This window comes from Sminthopsis crassicaudata, chromosome 1 (genome assembly GCF_048593235.1).
Source record: "Sminthopsis crassicaudata isolate SCR6 chromosome 1, ASM4859323v1, whole genome shotgun sequence".
NCBI classification, from domain to species: Eukaryota; Metazoa; Chordata; class Mammalia; order Dasyuromorphia; family Dasyuridae; genus Sminthopsis; species Sminthopsis crassicaudata.
Window position 1 is genome coordinate 466,651,863 of NC_133617.1, and position 18,259 is coordinate 466,670,121.

Consider the following 18,259-nt stretch of genomic DNA (forward strand, 5'->3'; position numbering starts at 1 on the left):
TTTTTTTCCTTATGAATCTTTTAGTGAGAAAATGTCTTCTACCAATGATCTTGCTTGCTGCTTGTTCCTCCCCTCTGTTTATTATCTCCAATTTTTCTGAATATATTGTTTGTAATATTTTTTTGTTTCTAATAACTGTTTTCATGTTGTGTAGCTCCCTTAACCTTCCTTCTTACCCATTTTCCTCTTTCTTACTCCTTGCCATTTTTTTTCTCTTTCAGGATGTAGATGGCATTTTCTATCCAAAGTTTAGTAGAATTGCCTTGGATCACTGAATCACTAAGAACCAAGTCTTTCATAATTGATCACTGCACATTTTTGCTGTTATTGTGTACATTATATTTCTGGTTTTTCTTGTTTCACTCAGCATCAGTTCCTGGAAGTCTCCAGAGGCCTTTCTAAAATCAGCTTGTTCATTGTTTTTTATAGAATAATAATATTCCATTATCTTCATATACCACAAAAAGAGCTGCTACAAACATTTTTGCACATATGTTTCCCTCTTTTATGATTTCCTTAGGATATAAACCCAGTAGTGGCACTGTTAAATCAAAGGGTATATACAGTTTTATAGCCCCTTCAGCATAGTTCCAAACTGCTCTCCAGAGTGATTGGATCATTTCACAACTCTACCAAAAATGTATAAGTATTCCAGTTTTCCCACATTTATCATTATCTTTTCCTGTCATCTTAACCTAATCTGAGAGGTGTGAGGTGATACCTCAGAGTTGTTTTAATTTACATTTTTTTCTAATCAATAGTAATTTAGAGAATTTTTTCATGAGATTATTGATGGCTTTAACTTCATCTTCTGAAAGTTGTCCGTTTGTATTCTTTGACCATTTATCACTTGAGGACTCCTTGTCCTCTTAATAATTATCTAGAATTTATTCCCAGAAATGTTAACTTCCAAGGAAGTTCCAAAATATGATGGGGAAAAATCAACATTCCTAATTCAAAAGCCCATTCTATCCTTTTCTTTCTTTGTGTGACTTACCCTTTTGATGTCATACTAGACATTCCAGGACCTTATAAACCCTCATTCTACTCTCTCTGAGCTGTGCCTTTCCAGTTTTCCAACAATTCCTTCCTCTTCATGAGAGTAAGTACTAAAATGTTCTTCCTCATAGAAGCCAACCTAAGATGTTTAATTCCTTTCTCCCTGAGTAGAGATCGTTGAAAGCCTCTCCATCTTTCTCTGATGGGAATATTTTTCCCATTCATCCTTCACTCAATCATTCATTTTTTATCTAATATCTGCCATATTCCCAGGATATTTCTTTGGAAACCACAAAAATAAATAAGACATAGTCTTTTAGACCCAGTTTGAAGAAACAGGAAGATAGGGAATAAAACCTTTTACTTTCTTTGTTGTAGCATGGAATGAATATTAGCTTAGAAATCAGAGGAAATGAATTCAAATCCTGTCTCTGGTGCTTACTTGGGAAGTGATTTTGGAAAAATCACTTAATCTCCCTAGGAGAAGTTGTACTAGGTGGTCTTTACAATCCTTTCCAACTTTAATTATATAGTCCTAGGTATGAAAAAGTGTGGATACACACAAATGGAATCTCTCAACATGCAGTTGTGCTCACAAATTTGCTCAGACTCACACATGGTTACACAAGACACATCTGTGTATACATTACACAGACCAGGCAAGAAACTATCTGGGTTTAACATCATAGAGGAAGCAGTTTATTTCATCTTGGTTTAAAGCAGTTTATTAATTTCAAACCCATCATGGGAAACCTTGAAAACATCCCAAAGGAGATCTCCATAGCAACAGTGGTAGCCATATGAAAAGAAAGGTGTTAACCTTTTGAAGCCTGTGGATCTCTTCATATGTTGCCCTTCTCATTAACTTTGCATATAGAAAATGCCAAAATAATATGGGTGAGTGACCCTGAGCAGCAGATATGCTGAGGATGACAAATGACTGAGAGATATAACAGGTAGAGAGCTTTTGCATATCAATATCAGGTGACAGTTCTTCCCTTTGGTGGCTGATTCAGAGCTACATTTCATGACTTAGAGATGGAGAGTGGAGCTTGGCTGAAGTGGGAATTGGCCTAAACTTTTTTCCCCAGAAGGAAATTGAACTCTCTCCAAAACTGAACTCTCTCTTGCCATTGCTCTCATGTCCATCCATCTGTCTTTTTCACTAACAGCCTCTTCAGAGGAAAAGCAGAGCATAGATGGACAGGAGTCACATGTTTCTATGTTCTGGAAATCCACTGCTTTTCATTTACTTTGTGTTCAGTAGAATAATTCACTTGACTTTTCTGGTTTTTCCTCTTATTCTAGAAATGTTGTTATTCTTTGGTAGTTTCAATAGTGTCTGGTTCTTTGTGACCCCATTTGGAGTTTTCTTGGCAAAGATATTGGAGTGGTTTGCCATTTCCTTCTCCAGTTCATTTTTCAGATGAGGAAACAGAGTTAGGTAACTTGCTCAGGGTCACATGGTAATAAATATGTGAAGTCAGATCTAGCTGGCACTCTATCCAGCACTATGTCACCTAGCTGACCTAGCCTAGGAATACATTTACATAAAGGTCTATGCTCTGGTCTGATAATTGGGCAAATGGAACAGACAGAGAGAAAGTCCTATCCTATAGTATCACAAAACTTAATGATGGGAAAGAAATTTGGAGGTCATTTAATTCAACCTCCTCATTATACAGGAAATGAAAGTGGAGTCTAGATTAATGAAATGTTTTGGTGAAAGTCAGATTATAAACAGGAGATCTAGATTTGGAAGCTCAGTCTTTCCATTCCACGTCATCCCTTTATGATATGCTTATTGACATTTTTATTCAGGTAGCACTAAGGTTGAGAGATGAGATATCTACATTACAAGTGTGTTTGAGTCTAAGAAATAGCAGCATCATTGGAAGATCTGTCTTATTCCCAGAATTAGAAGGTCCATCTTTTCCCTGGACTTCTTGGATTGATTGGCACCTGAACTGGAATTCACTGGCTGCCTTATTCTCTGTCTTATGCTTTCTTTAGAATCCGGGTGCCAGGGTAGTTGAGATATTGTGTTGGTTCTTTGTTTCCCTACAAAAGTCACAAATAGGGTAAAATTAGTCATGACCCCAGAAATATTGGGGAAAGTTTATACAGTCCCACGGAGTAAGAAATGGGAGCAACAATGATCTGAACTCCTAGAATTTCTGTCCAGTATCCTGGCAATGTGGGAGTGAGCTCAGTCTGCCCTGGAGACATTATCTAAGTGGTTTGTCCAGCATGCTCTTAATGACAAAATGAAAAACCTTATCCTGTCCAAAAAGATTCAAATATGCATAACTAGAAAATATCATAAGAGAAAATTTTTATCCAAACCAGGGCTGGGATCTGGAAGGATGCAATGTATTATAGGGAGCAACATTATAATTGTGATACAGTGGAAAGAGCTTTGGGGTCTAGAGTCAGAGGAAATAATTTGAAAACCCCTTTCTAACTCCAGATAACCTTTCTGACTGTATTTTTCTTGTTTATAACAACAATAATAATAGCTAACATTTATATAATATTTAAGGTTAGCAAAGTGTTTCACATACATTACCTCATTTTATTATTGCAATAGCCCTGGAAGATAGGTGCTATTATAATCCCTATGTTACAAATAAGGAAATGGAGGCAGAGAGGTGAAGTGACTTGCCCAGAATCCCTGAGTTATTAAGTGTTTGAGACTGAATTTGAACTCAAGGTCTTCCTGATGTCAGATTCAGAATTATATCTATTGAGCCACCTAGCCACTTCTGCATAATGAAAGACTTTGACTAAATGACCTCTAAAGATTATTTCTGGCAAGATCTATGATCCAGTGAAGAAAAAATTCCATCCCATTTCTGGAGAGATGAAAACCTGTCAGAAATGCTCTCTATAACTCATTTTGTCCTTTTTCTTTCCTTCTTTTGACTTCTTCAAGGTCCTCCTAAAGTGAAGCAATGGAGAATCCCCAGAACATCCATACTAAGCGGGTTTTATCTCAACCCACAACATTTTAGTTCAGGCAAAATTTGATTTAAATGTACAATAAAGATAATTTTGAAAAGGAGAAGATGCTATAAAAGGGCAACATACCTAAGCCTGAGAGACATGTTTGGAAGGGGGAAGAGGAATTTTACCAAGTAACTGCTCCAAACCTAACCTGTGATAGGCCAGTTTATGGGCTCAGTAGTAAGTGTACATGGAACTTAGTTTTGTTTTTTGTTTGTGGTTTCATCTCCCTACTCTTCTTGCCTCCTTGAATTCACTGCCTCTGGTCATCTCATCTCTATGATAATACAGTCAGTGGTGATTGTCTCAGTTCTCCCTGGTAGGGAAATCTTTGTTATTTCCCTCTTTCCTGTATTGGTGATTTCATCCACTAGTGTAGGATTGAGAGTAACTCAATTCTTCAAGGGTAGGAATGAGTGGGTAACTCAAGCAATGACTTAGTTCTAATTAGTGTCTATAATTGTAACACAATATTATTGTATCATAAGAAATGACAAAAAGAATAGCTTCAGAGAAACCTAGGAAGATTTGAAAGAACTGATGCAGAATTAATTGATCATATCCAGAAGAAAAAAAATTATACAGTAACAATTTTGCCTCAGACTACTCTCCAAAACTATAAGTTGCAGAACAATTGTTGATTTATCTGCATTGGTACAGGAGATTCCCAAACTACAAATTCCTTAGGAAGGAAATGACAGATTTGGACCAAAATAAATAAAAACCTATGATATAAGGGAAAAAATGTTTGGTTTGAAGGAAGGGAAGTGGGAGTTCAAATTTTGCCCTGATATTTACTAGTTATCTGAGCCTGAGAAAATCAATTAATTTTGATATATCCCCAGCAGCTTGCTGTATTTACTGTCCTAAGTCATAAGATGAGTTTGATGATTTTCACTGATGTAGAATTTCCCACTCCAAATGGTCCCTAGAATATTAATGCATATTTTCCCATAAAATTAGGGAAGACATATCCTGTCTAGCAAAATAGAGACATGATTCATATGTTGGGAATATTCAAACCTTGTGGATGAATGGATGTAATTTAGCATGGTCAGAAACTGGAAGAAGAGATGTCTCCACTTCCTTCAGTTTACATGGTGGCTTACTATTTTTTTAAAGATGAAGATAGAGAAAAGCTAACTGTGAGCTGCAGTGAAATATTCATGACTCTCATCTAATTTCTAATTCAATTAAAAGGTGCTGATTTAGTTAACTGTGACAATTAGTTTTGTTAATGAAGATGTTTAAATGTTTATCAACAAAAGTAATAAAGGAAACTTTACCAAAACATCCCACTGACTTAGATTCCAAAAAGCTTTAAGGTCCTACTTTAAGAACAAAATCTGTACAGAATCCCTCATTTACAGAATAAATAAATTAAAGAATAGCTAAGTTACAAAAGAATCCTTCATTTTTTTGATTCCCTTATGTAGTATATTTTGGTGCATCCAAAATTTCATCTTAAAACTTCAAAATTGAGAAATATGTAAAGTGAGACAAATAGGTAAACAGAAGCTTTTCTAGTAGAAGGAAAAACTACTGATAAATTGTATGAGTAATAACCATAATAATAATAATTAAACTTCATATAAGGCTTTAAGATTTGCAAAGTATGCTTCACATACTATTTCATTTGATCTTCACGACAATCCTGAGAAATATGTAGAATAGGCTATCCTCATTTTACAGATAAGGAAACTGAGTCACAGAGACATTTGTGACTTGTTTAGAGTCATACAACCAGTAAAGATCTAAGGCTGGATTTGAATGCAGGTTTTCTTGACTATCAAGTACAGACTTGATGCATCTGAAATAGTTGAATGGAAAAAGTAATGAATTATGATCAGCTAAATAGTCAGCAACAATTTTAAATAACTAATAATGCACATACTTCATGACAGATTAATATTTGGGATAAGCAGTATAATTTTGGAAGTGACCAGTTTGGAAGTATTTTTTATTTAACTATGTTTATGTAATATAGGAGTTCTGTATTTTTTTTCTTTCTTTCTTTCTTATCTTCCCCCACTGGATGGGAAGAGGTGAGAGGAGAAAAAATGAATGTTAAATAATTGGGGAAAAAAAGAATTTTTAAAAAGAAAAAAAGAAAGCACTAGTCTTGGAGTGGTTTCAAACTTCATTCAAATCCTATTAGCTACATAATAATGAGGAAATAATTTCTCAGAGACTTTGTTTCATAATCTGTAAAATGAGGATAATAATGCAGAGTGATGGAGGTTTAGGAGAGGTTTTGGCCAGGCATTTAAGAATCTATGGGGTCAAGGCTAGGGCTTCTTTTTTAATAATTTTAATACATTTTAATAATAGCTTTTTGTTTTCAAAATACATGCAAAGATCGTTTTCAGCATTTACTCTTGCAAAACCTTGTGTTCCAAATTTTTCTCTTTTCTCCTTCTCTTCCCTCAATTCCACCCCTACATATTTCTACATTTATCATGCTACACAAAAAAAATTCAATCAAAAAGAAAAAGAGAAAAAAAAAAAAAGCAAGCAAACAACAACAAAACAATGTGATATGTTTTATTGTGAGCCACATAAAGTCTCCACGGTCCTCTTTCTGAAATGCAGATGGCTCTATCACAAGTTTTCTGGAATTGAAGGTCAGGGGTTCTTAACCTTGTACCGTGTGTGTGTGTGTGTGTGTGTGTGTGTGTGTGTGTGTGTGTATGTGTGTGTGTGTGTGTGATGGATCCATCCCTCTGGAAATCTAATGAAGTCTATGGATCCTTTTCCAGAATATTTTTAAATGAATACACTAAAATAAAATACAAAGGATTGCAAAGGAAACAGAATGGGCCAATGGAGTCCACTGGGCCTGGAGTCAAGAAGATTTGAATTCAAATACAGTTTTAGATCCTTACTAGCTATGTGATCTTGATCAAGTCAATTGGTTGGTTGTTGTCCTTCATTCTCAAAAAAAGACCAAAATTACATCACTGTGTTAGAGTCGAGTCACTTAACCCTGTTTATCCTAGTTTCCTCTTCTATAAAATGAGCTGGAGGAAAAAAAATGATAAACCATTTCAGTACCTTCACTAAGAAAACCTCAGATGGGGTCATGGAAAGTCAGACATGACTAAAACTACACAACAATGACAACAACTTCCTAACTCTAGGTCAGAGCTCTATCAACCATGCTACATACCTAACTTTTAGCTAAAACAATTGTTACTTGTTTGTTTTTATCAGAGAAAATCAGTCCATATTTGTGCATATCCTGGGTCTGACCCATTAAAAAATATGGAATGATCTATGGACATATGGAAGAATCAATAATTCTTCATTTAGGATGATGAGAAGTTACAGGTGGGTTGTGATCCTCGTTGTTGTTATTGTTTGTTCTTCATTCTAGAAAATGACCATGATAGAGAAGTGATGCCATGGTCTTCAAATGAATTGGATTTAATTGAGGGAGGGCTGTGCAAAGTCACCTGACTCACTTTCTCCTCCACAGCCATCTAGCTCTGGTGGCCAGAGATGGAGATGGCTCTGGATGCAAGGGGAGATCTTGGTGTTTTTAAGATAAAGTCTTCAACAAGTCATTTGACTGAAGCCACACCCAATCAGTGATTAAAGCTGGGTAGAAATTGAAGCAAAGAATCTCCCTTTTCACCTAGTCAAAAAAATCTGAATAAAGAAATTTTAGAAAAAACTCTCAGGGTTTCTGGGCAAAACAGAAAGGATTGCTATTTGCATTCACTCTTCAATCAGGACACAATTGGAAAGATGTCTCACACTGATGAGATCAAAGGCTTACTGATTCACTGTTGAAGCATGCAGGACACCATGCCTGACAAATAGCAAAAATTGATTGTTTCATAGGAATATGCAGAGGTATTATTAGATGCTAGAGAATATTAAAAAGCTTGAATAAGATGTGATGCACACATCAACAAGACAGGATGGCAAAAGGTTATTGGGTAGAGTCCAATGTAGCAGGATGGAACTGGCTAATTATGGGGCTGAAATTGTTAAGGAAGGAAAGTGAGATTGAAGCAAGGGTACTGATTTGGAAGAATACTGGGAATGAAGGAATTTGAGAATGAAGAACAGATTCGGAAAGTATAAGATAGGAAGAGTTGGAATGATAGAATAGGATCAGATGGGGGTGTCATAGGTCTTGATCAGGGAAGCCTAAGTAGCATTAGACATGGAGTTTAGAAGGTCTGAATTCAAATCCTGGATGAAACCAACATTGGCTTTGGGAGTCTAGGCAAATCACTTAAGCTGTTTGCCTCAGTATTCTCACTGGCAAAATGGAAATAAGAATAGCAACAATCTCTCTGGGTTATTGAGAGCACTAAATGATAGAAGAGTTGTAAAGTACTTGCAAATCTTAAAGTGCTACATAAAAGCTATTATTGTTATTAAGTGCAACATTTGTGGGCAACTGTGGGATACTGAGCATGATCACCTCAGAGCTCTTGAGAAATGTGGTCAAAATAGCTCACATAAGAAAAGCTATTAAATTTCTAGGAATCTTTTTTAAAATGGCCCAAGCCTAGCTATACTTGAAGTTGTAAAAACTCCAAAGATCCAAAGGTAAAACAATAGGTCAGCAAAGTGATCTAATGTATCAACTGAGACTGACAATATGTTTTGTGGGGAAAGGAATACTAATCCCTGATCAATGGATTCCACATTTCTTCATTTTTGAAATCAGAGAAGCCAAATATAAGATAATAAAAGTAGCAAAGTATTAATGTCTTATTTCTACTGAGGGGGCTGGGAATATGATTGTGATCTTGTCACATGGACAAAGAGAAAGTAATTTCAGATTATTCACTTCATGGGTAATCTATACTATAGAATCTCTCCTTCATCCAGTCAATAATCAGTTTTGGAGGTAAGAATTCCACTTAGATAAGATGGTCTGGCTGGAGTATATTCTTGGAGCAGAGTCACAAATATCTTGCAGAAAGTGGAGTCTGAATGAGGAAATAAAAATGAGGAAAAAGCCTAGATGTCCCATCCTCATATTAAATATTTATTTATATGAGAAAAATAATCATTTCTTTTAACACATACATATATACCCATATACATATACTTAAACATACACATACTCTCTTGTAAACCTCTTTTGATTTTTGTTTTGTTACTAACTAGGATAACTCAGTTATATATGTTTATTGCAGAATTGGTATTTGATGTGAAAAGCTCTAGGTATAGAGCTTGAAGTCCTCCAGATTGATTAATATTTAAAGAAGATAGATATAATTCTAACCTAGTATTTGCCCTCTCTGAGAAGAACAGAGTGGCCTCCAGTCTCAATTTCCTGCTTCCCCTCCTAGCAGCAAATAGTTTCCTTTGAAAAAGGGTGGAAGGAAAAGAAGCTAGAAATGTCTATTTTTATTGAGTAAATGAACTCCAACAAAATACTATGTCCCTGGTAGCAACCCATTATCTAAGTGGCTATAGTGAGGAACAAACTGACCCTGTAGAATTATCTTGTACTGACAGTGATCTTGTATAGACAAAGCTATTCTGTTCTGATGTCCACTGTTACCTCATATGATTTAAAGATGTCAATTCCCAAGATTATCTTGTATAAACAAGACAGCCACAACCACCACTCGATTTACTGATGCATACAATTCACATAGTTATCACATTTTGCTCTGGGTTCTTTCTCATAAAAGTTTTAACTTCTCCGCTTGTTAATTGTGAGCTCATTAGGAACTTTGTCCACTTGCTGAGTATTACAATAAATCTTTGCCCCTTGATCTAAAGATGGTGTGGGCCAGTGAATAGATGACTCCTTATCTTTTGTGACATTGTGCCTCATAATATTCTGCCTCCTTTGAGTCCCTCACAACATGCACAACTCACTACAACACAAACAAGCAAATTTCATGAACCCATTCTCTCTTCTTATTCCATAAAGATCAAATAGTATAAACGTCACAATTTGTGCATAGGTCAAGATATATAAAAGGTGCCTTCAGTTTTTTCTTTCTGTGAAGTGGGGAGGGAATGGATAAACATTACCATATGAGAGACACAAAATCTCAGGACTTTAGCCTCCAGGTGCCAGAAATCCTGAGATACCTTAGGGCCTATGCTAGGGGAAAGGAAGTGCTTCCTTTTTAAAAAACATTTATTCTTGACAAATAGGTGCTAAAAATAATCTTTCCTCATTCAAAAATCAAAGAAAACAGATTATTGGAGGTTGAAGATAAATTAATAACCCTTATAAGTAAACATATACTTTGGAGAGAGGGACTCAAAAGGGGCTCAAAGCCAATGTCTTATCCTTGGAAAAACTTAAAATTATCATTACAGATAGCTAGAGATAATGCCAAAACTGGGCCTACATTCTCCAATTGATCATTATTCAGGGCAACAAAAAGATTATATAATGATTAATTCTGAGATGATTAATTAATAATTAATTAATGAGATGATTGGAGCCAGTTCCAATGATCTTGTGATGAAGAGAGCCATCTATACCCAGAAAAAGAACTGTGGGAACTGAGTGTGGTTCACAACATAACATTTTTTTGTTACTGTTTTCTGCATTTTTTCTTTCTCATTTTTTTTCTTTTTTGATCTGATTTTTCTTGCTCAGCAAGATAATTATATAAATATGTATATATGTATTGGATTTAACATATATTTTAACATGTTTAACATATTGAATTACTTCCCATCTAGAGGAGGGGATGGGGGAAGTTGGGGAAATTTTGGAACACAAGGTTTTGCAAGGATCAATGTTGAAAAATTATCCATGCATATGTTTTGAAATTAAAAAAAAAACTTTAGTTAAAAAAAAAAACTTGACCTAGGACTCAGGTTTTCAGTGTAGCACTTGTTCAGCTAGATTGATGAAATTTGATTTAAGTTCAGTATGCCTCCCATTATATCATACTGTCTCTACAAGATGAGAAAGTCTCAAAAACCATAAGCATTAAATTTTTAATGGCATGTCACTAGACTTAGGAGTCAGAAAAATGGCACTCAAATCATGGTTCCACCATTTGCAATTTATGAGGCCTTATGAAACCTTGCCCTTAATTTCTTCATCATTAAAGTGAGGGGGATAGAAAGGATGATCCCTAATATCTCTCTGAATTCCAAGATATTGTGATAGCTCATAAAGTTGTTATGAGAATCAAATAAGGTTTGTAAAAAAATATTTTTTTCTGTAATCAAAGTTAAGCAGCTTGACCAGCTAAGAAGTATCTGAAGTAGAAATTGAATTCAGATTCTGCTGACAACAGGACTATCCACCTCACTGCCCCACCTTTAAACTAAATGAGGCCACTAGGTGGCATAGTGGGTAGAGTGCTAGATTTGGAGCCAGAAAAAGCGGAGTTCAAATCTAATCCCTAAAACTAAACTGTGTGATACTAGGCAAGTCATTTAACTTTTATATACCACAGTTTCCTCATTGGTAAAATGAAAATAATATCACAGAACCCCACACACCTTGCTATTAATAATATAAATTAATATTTGTAAAATATTTTGCAAACTTTAAAATGCTATATAAATGCTATTATGATATAAATATTAATGATCATTATCATTATTATTATTATGTGAAACCCAGACCTTTATTATATGTCTATAGAAAGGGCTGCTCTGACACTCTGCACAAGCAGATTTATCTACTTTCACGTAGCCTCATCAGTTGGACAAAAGATAGCCCTTCTGAACTCTACTCTAATGCATTAATAATAGGGGAAGCTTTGGGATCCAAAACAGTATTTAGTGAATATGCATCTTCTCTCATAACTCAGTACTAAGAGAATACCTTACTAACATCATGAAGCCTTCTCTATAAAGATGTAAGGTATATTCTACATTACTTTTTTTTTTTTTTTTTACAGGAAATCTGACTTGGAAGGAAAGAAGATAATGAACAAGAATTTATTAAACTCCTACTAGATGCCAGACACTGAGATAAATTTTATATATATATTCATATATATACATACATATATATATATATTCATATATATACATACATATATTTGTGTATGTATACATACACACATAGAGATTAACAGATGGATGCATTTGTGTATACATATATATATATATGTTTGTATGTATGTATGTATATTCACATTTGACATTTGACCACAAATAATTCCCTCCCCCAGTTGCTAAAATTTTTATTTTTTTAGTGGCCACAACAAAATGCCCCAGAAAATTCTTATTCTTCTATCATGCACAACTCTGGATCTGTTCCCCTTTTCATGTTTCTAATGGATATATAAATGAAGTTTATGAACCATTAACCTTAAGGTCAGTTTTCTAAAATCTCAAATACCATTTAAAAACAATTAATTACTTTGCTTCACTGGCAACAGATTGTAGATCAGTGCAATTAAACAGATGCTAAAGTTGAAACACTATGATCAAGGATGGATAGCAGGCTCAGACCCTTAATTATGTGTGTGTGGGGAGAAGAAGGTGTTTGTGAGTGTGTAGGTGTATACACTGAGTTGTTGTTATTGGGTTTTGTTTTGTTTTTCTTATTTGAGATGGTAAAAAGATGTCCTTCATTACTCTGGATGAGGTGAAAGGGATATAATATCCAAGTGATATCTTCAATAAGAAAAAAAAAAATTTTTTCTTGGTACTTCGACCACAATTGGTTGTCTTTAATCAGAATACATGGGAAGTTGTAGGTTCTAGATAACTGTTATTTTGGGTAAACCAAAAAGCAATTTTACCCAATCTTAGGACCCAGGAATTAGAACACGTAAACACGGGGCTTTTTGACTTAGGTGTCTTTGATTCAAAGACTCAATTCAGCAAGTCCCTATGCTAGAAAATAGGCTAATGAAGATAAGAATGAAAAAAACAAAAGACAACAATAACAACAACAAAATAAAATACCCAGCCCCCTTTCTTAAGGAGCTGGCATTCTTCTGAGTGATACAACATGAAAATAGATAAGAAATAATTTAAGGAGAGAGATTTGAGCTAAACTGAAGATCTTTGTACCAGGAGGCCAAAATATCATAGACCGAGAGCTGGGAAGGATTGTAGAGTTCATTTTACAGAAGAAACTGAGGTCAAGAAAAAATGAAATAATTTGACTAACATCATATATTGTAAAAGTTGGATTCTGGAACTCTTAACTTCATATGCATGAAACTCCTTTTCTGTCTCTATCTCTCTTCTTCCTTTGCTCCCTCCCTCTCCCTTCTTCCCTCTTTTCCTTCTCTCTTCCCTCCCTCTTTTTTCTCTCCTTCTCCTCCTGTTTTTTCTGTCTTTCTCTCTGTCTCTGTCTCTCTGTCTTTCTCCGTGTGTCTCTGTCTCTGTGTGTGTGTGTCTCATGTCTTTCTAGGTGTTTCATATCTCTCTGTGTGTCTTCCTCCCTCTCTCTCTCTCCTTTCCCTCCATACCTCCCTTCTTTGTTATAAAATAGAAACATGATTTATTTCAATACTATTGAATGAAACACACACACAAAATGGGGATAAGGTTTCCTTTACCTATATATAAAACCCAAACCAATTTATTAGGAATAATACTCATCTTTTCTCTGCCTTTTATTACCCAGCACTCTTTCTCCTGTTCAACACTGCCTCCTAAAGTTATCAATTGTTCTCTGACTAATGCTACAATTCCATCAAAGTTCTCCCAGATGTTAATTTTAATTCAGCTTTTGCTAGTCACCCTAGACCCTGTGTTTTTAATTCTTCATGTACTGAAATCTATTAATTCTGAAGCTTCACTGATCTCAAGGAGTTCCTTTTATGTCACTTCTCTGCATCCTACTTAAACACACACACACACTCACACATATTCCCACAGAAATACTGAATGGATTTTTTTTTCAATCCAGTATACAGAGCCTAAACAAATTTATTCACAAGACAAAACTAGTACAACTAAAGTTAACTGAACAATAGCCTTCTTCCTAAAGTGTTCAAAGAACACTTTCTCACTGCCTATGCTCTATTGCCTCAGTGCACTTTCTTAAAGTTCAGTATGAAAATGTTAAGTGTTTTGGAGGACAATTAAAAAGTGGCCATCTTATGTAGGAATTTGGCTTGCCATTAGAAGATAATAGATTTAATGTTAGAAGGGATTGTAAAGGTCATCTAGAACAACCTTTTATTTTATAGATGAAGAAACCTAGGCTCAGATTAATGATTTTCCTAATGTTTACATAGGTAATGAGCAGCAAAGTTGGGTTTAAAACTCATGTTTAAATCTGTCACATATTCTTCCTTTTCATTCTGCCGAATTTTACATAACATCAAAAATAAAAGCCTTTTAGAATGCATCACATAGTGTATTCAGACCTTGTGAATCCCCAAATAAATATGGAAGTTTTTGCTCACATATGTTAATTGAGAAGGCTTTTGGGACATATAATCCTTGTACCATCCCTTCTCTTTGACTATTTAATATTAATTATTATCAAATAAATAGACATTTATTAAGTGCCATTTCTGGATCAGACACTGTACTAAAAAGAAAGGGTATAAAGACAAAAATAAAACAGTCCCTGTCCTCAAGAAATTTCCATTCTGTAGAATTATACAACATAAAAATAAATATAACTATGCGATTTTTTGGGGTGGGAGGAGACACACCAATTACTAGGATAATAACTGAAAGTTTCTAGGAAAGACCAGGAAGAAGGTCCATGCTCAGTATCCAGATTACATACAACCACAAATCAATCTTACATGTTTCAAAGTTCTTATTCTCCGGGATTTCTGAATTCTGGTAGTCTCCATGCAAATCTTCATCCAAGTTTTTTTTTTTAAGCTTACTTTGCTCTATCTCTTCATCATAATGAAATCAGAAGTAAAGAATATATGGATTTATCCTGCAGCAAGAAGGTTTTAGGTTTTGATAAAGCAAGTAACTTCTTGCTGATTTTGGATATCTGATACAAATGCTAGAGTTATCATTTAAAGCTTCCTCAACAGGAACTGTTCTAGTTTCAGGTGATGTGTTTAAGATATGATATCATAAGAAAAAAAGAAATAAAGATGAAACCCTTAGCCTTTTAAAGTGAATTTCATTTCATTCTAGTTTTAAAACAGTGGAATTAATGTATTGTTTTTTTTTTTAAATCCATCCCTGGTAACTTGCAAGAAAAGAGATAACAACCTGTCTGGGAGAGGCTAGTCTTATCTCTTATATCTCTACCTCTAACATTCCATAAAATGTCAAATGTAACTTCATGCAATAAATTGAGTAAAAATTGAAGTTTTCTAGAATGCCAATAAATGGCTGAGTCAACGTGAAAATCATAAAGCCACTGCTCATTGTTCTCTCCTCATATGTTAAAATTTCTAAAAAAGTTAAGCAGTAGCTTTCTGGAATGATAAAACCTTTGAAAAATTGGAGCCTTCTAGATTATCAAGAACTGACCTCTGTTCCCATCACTGATTTCAAAAGTCAATAGAAAACATAGATCTCAAGCTAATAATAGTCAACTCTAAATGTACTCAGAGACCAGCCAGTTTCTTATTTCTGGGCAGCTATTGGTTCTGGCTCAACATCTATATCATACCTACTAACTTTAAGTGATCTCTAAAGCTCTGTCTTGGGCCTTTTTCCTTTCTTTGTCTTCATTCTTTCTCTTGATGACCTCATTAGTTCCCATAAATTCAGTCATCACCTCCATGCAGATGACTCACAGATATCTAGTTCAGTTTCCTCCCTAAGGTTCAGTTCCACATTTCCAGCTATCTATTAAGTATCAAATCACAGAGGAATCTCAAACTCAGCACATTCAGAAGAGAAGCCATTTTCATTTTTCTAAAACCCATACTATTTTTGTCAAAGACACCACCATTTTTCTATTCTCCCAGATTCATAACTTTGGTATTATCCTCAATCTTTAAACTTTCCTCAATTCACATATCCAATCACTTGCAAGGGAATTCAATGAAGCCATCGAAGTGGTCCATGGGACCATTAAGACTGCTTCCCAAAACTGTTGTATGTAGCTCCTTAGATGAAACCAAACATTTTTAAAGGGTGAAATAACATGAATAATGAAGATTGAAATAGCCCAACAAAGTTTTTTTTTTTTTTTTACAGTAATACACATGAGGAGACATAGATGTTTGAAGGAGTAACAAGGCAACGCAAATGAAATGACCATGATAAAGAATCCCAGAATGGATCCTCCCAGTTGTCCCCACTCCATTTTCTAGTGACACTTGCTTTTGGGCAGAAAATGTTTCCCTATTGCCTATTTCACAAGGATGAAAGAAAAAAAAAAAGCTTTTTTCCTCCTTACTGCCTCATTGACTCTGAGTTTCTCTACACCTTCACCAAAAGAGATTTTGCTCTTATTAACTTCAGACCACTCCAGATACTTGAATTTTGCACAATAGAAATGCTGAACTGAAATTTTCAAAGGAAAACTAGACAATGACTCTGAATGACAAGGATAGATACAGCATTTGCTAAGTGAATACAGAAGGGAGCCTGGGCAAATTATGGCCATGAGAGAAGCAAGCAATGTTCTGCTGTGTGGGCAGAAACAGGAAGGATTTCAGTGAGATGACTGAAATTAAAGACAGAGATGTAAGATGAGTGTGGAAAATCTGGTGCATTTTTCAGAAACCTGGAGCTGGTGGGTCAGCAGGGAAAGATTTAAATAATAGTTCAGTTTTACCATGCTATTGATTTCAATAATTATACAAACAATTAGGATTGAATGGAAGAAGAGGATTGGGCACTAAGCTAAATTAAGAATGTCTTTCCAATCAGTACTCCACAAACTTTTCTTGCCTTCTAACTAACTGCTTAGAGCCCAGATCCATCATAATACTAAGCTGGAATAATATTCTTTTCTGACCTTCTTCCCAACACTCCCATCAAAATTTACCTGTCCTTTTTTCCATTATTTCAAGGCTTCATTCTGCTAGGTCATTCAGTTCAATCATCTCTGTTAATGTACTATTGGTTGATATATTTCAAGTGTTACCTTCTTTCCCTCAATGTCCTTCAAAGATACATTTTGCTTTTATTCAAATAAATGACTATAATGGTGGAATTTCAGACATCATGACAAGCCACTTGCAAAAACCATTTGGAATCCTAATCTCTAATAGATTGCTATATGCAATGTCCTATATGGACATCACCTTAATTAATTCAGTTCAATTTAATCCCACAAACATTTAAGTGCCTACTATCTATTAGATACTGGGGGAGATGAAAGATTGTTTCTTAGGCGTCTTAAATTCTGCTAAGGGAATGCAACATATGAACAAATAAGAAACTACAAAATAATTTGATGAAGAAATAATATTAATAATGTAGAGTAAAAAAAAAAAGTGAACTGCAAGAAAACAACCCAAAATGGCACCAAAACTGAAGCTATAGTGCAAATAAGGGCTTTGAATTGCAGAGCAGTGGAGGAAATGCATTGAAAGCATGGGGAAGATGTGTAAATGCACAAATGCAAAAGATGAAGTGTTGAGTTAAATAAAGGATTAGATAATAATTGTCCATTTGGTCTAAATTATATAGTGAGAGAAGAGGTGTATAATGTGAAGTGGGATTAGAAATGTTAGTCAGAGTAACTAGGGTCCACTGAAGATTTTAGAGTGATTAGTATTATTAATACACTCAATTAAGACAATAGTTTTTCTTATATTGAAGCAGTCCGGCATTCCTGGTATAAATCCTTCAGTGGACCTTAGTTACTCAAGGATTAAATAACTATTAAATACTAATATTTTACTTAAAATTTTTGCATCGATATTCATTAAGGAGATTGGTCTGTAATTTTCTTTCTCTGTTTTGGCACTTCCAAGTTTAGTTATCAGCTTCATATTTGCTTCATAGAGGGAATTTAGTAGAACTCCTTCTTTGCCTATTTTTTCAGATAGTTTCTATAGTATTGGAATTAATTGTTCTTTAAATGTGTGGTAGAATTCATTTGTAAATCCATCTAGCCTTAGAGATTTCATTTGAGGGAGTTCATTGATAGCTTATTCAATTTCTTTTTCTGAAATGTGGTTATTTAATTAATTTATTACCTGTCCTATTAATCTGAGCAATTTAAATTTTTGTAAATATTCATCTATTTCAATTAGATTGTCAGATTTGTTGGCATATAGTTGGACAAAATAGCTCCTAATTACTGATTTAATTTCTCCTTCATTGATGGTAAGTCTACCCTTTTCATTTTTGATATTGGTAATTTGATTATTTCTTTCCTTTTTTTCTAATCAAATTAACTAAACTTTTATCTATTTTGATTTTTTTCATAAAACTAATTCTT

General features: G+C 34.6%; 1 long non-coding RNA gene across 1 annotated transcript in view; it reads right to left on the bottom strand.

Moving 5' to 3' along the window:
* Positions 1 to 1,672: 1,672 nt before the first annotated feature.
* Positions 1,673 to 18,259, bottom strand: part of LOC141554977 (uncharacterized) — a 46,703-nt gene continuing 30,116 nt past the window's right edge. The window contains exon 2 of the long non-coding RNA XR_012486035.1: positions 1,673 to 3,060. This is a non-coding gene — a long non-coding RNA (uncharacterized LOC141554977). The remainder of the gene's footprint in view (positions 3,061 to 18,259) is intronic.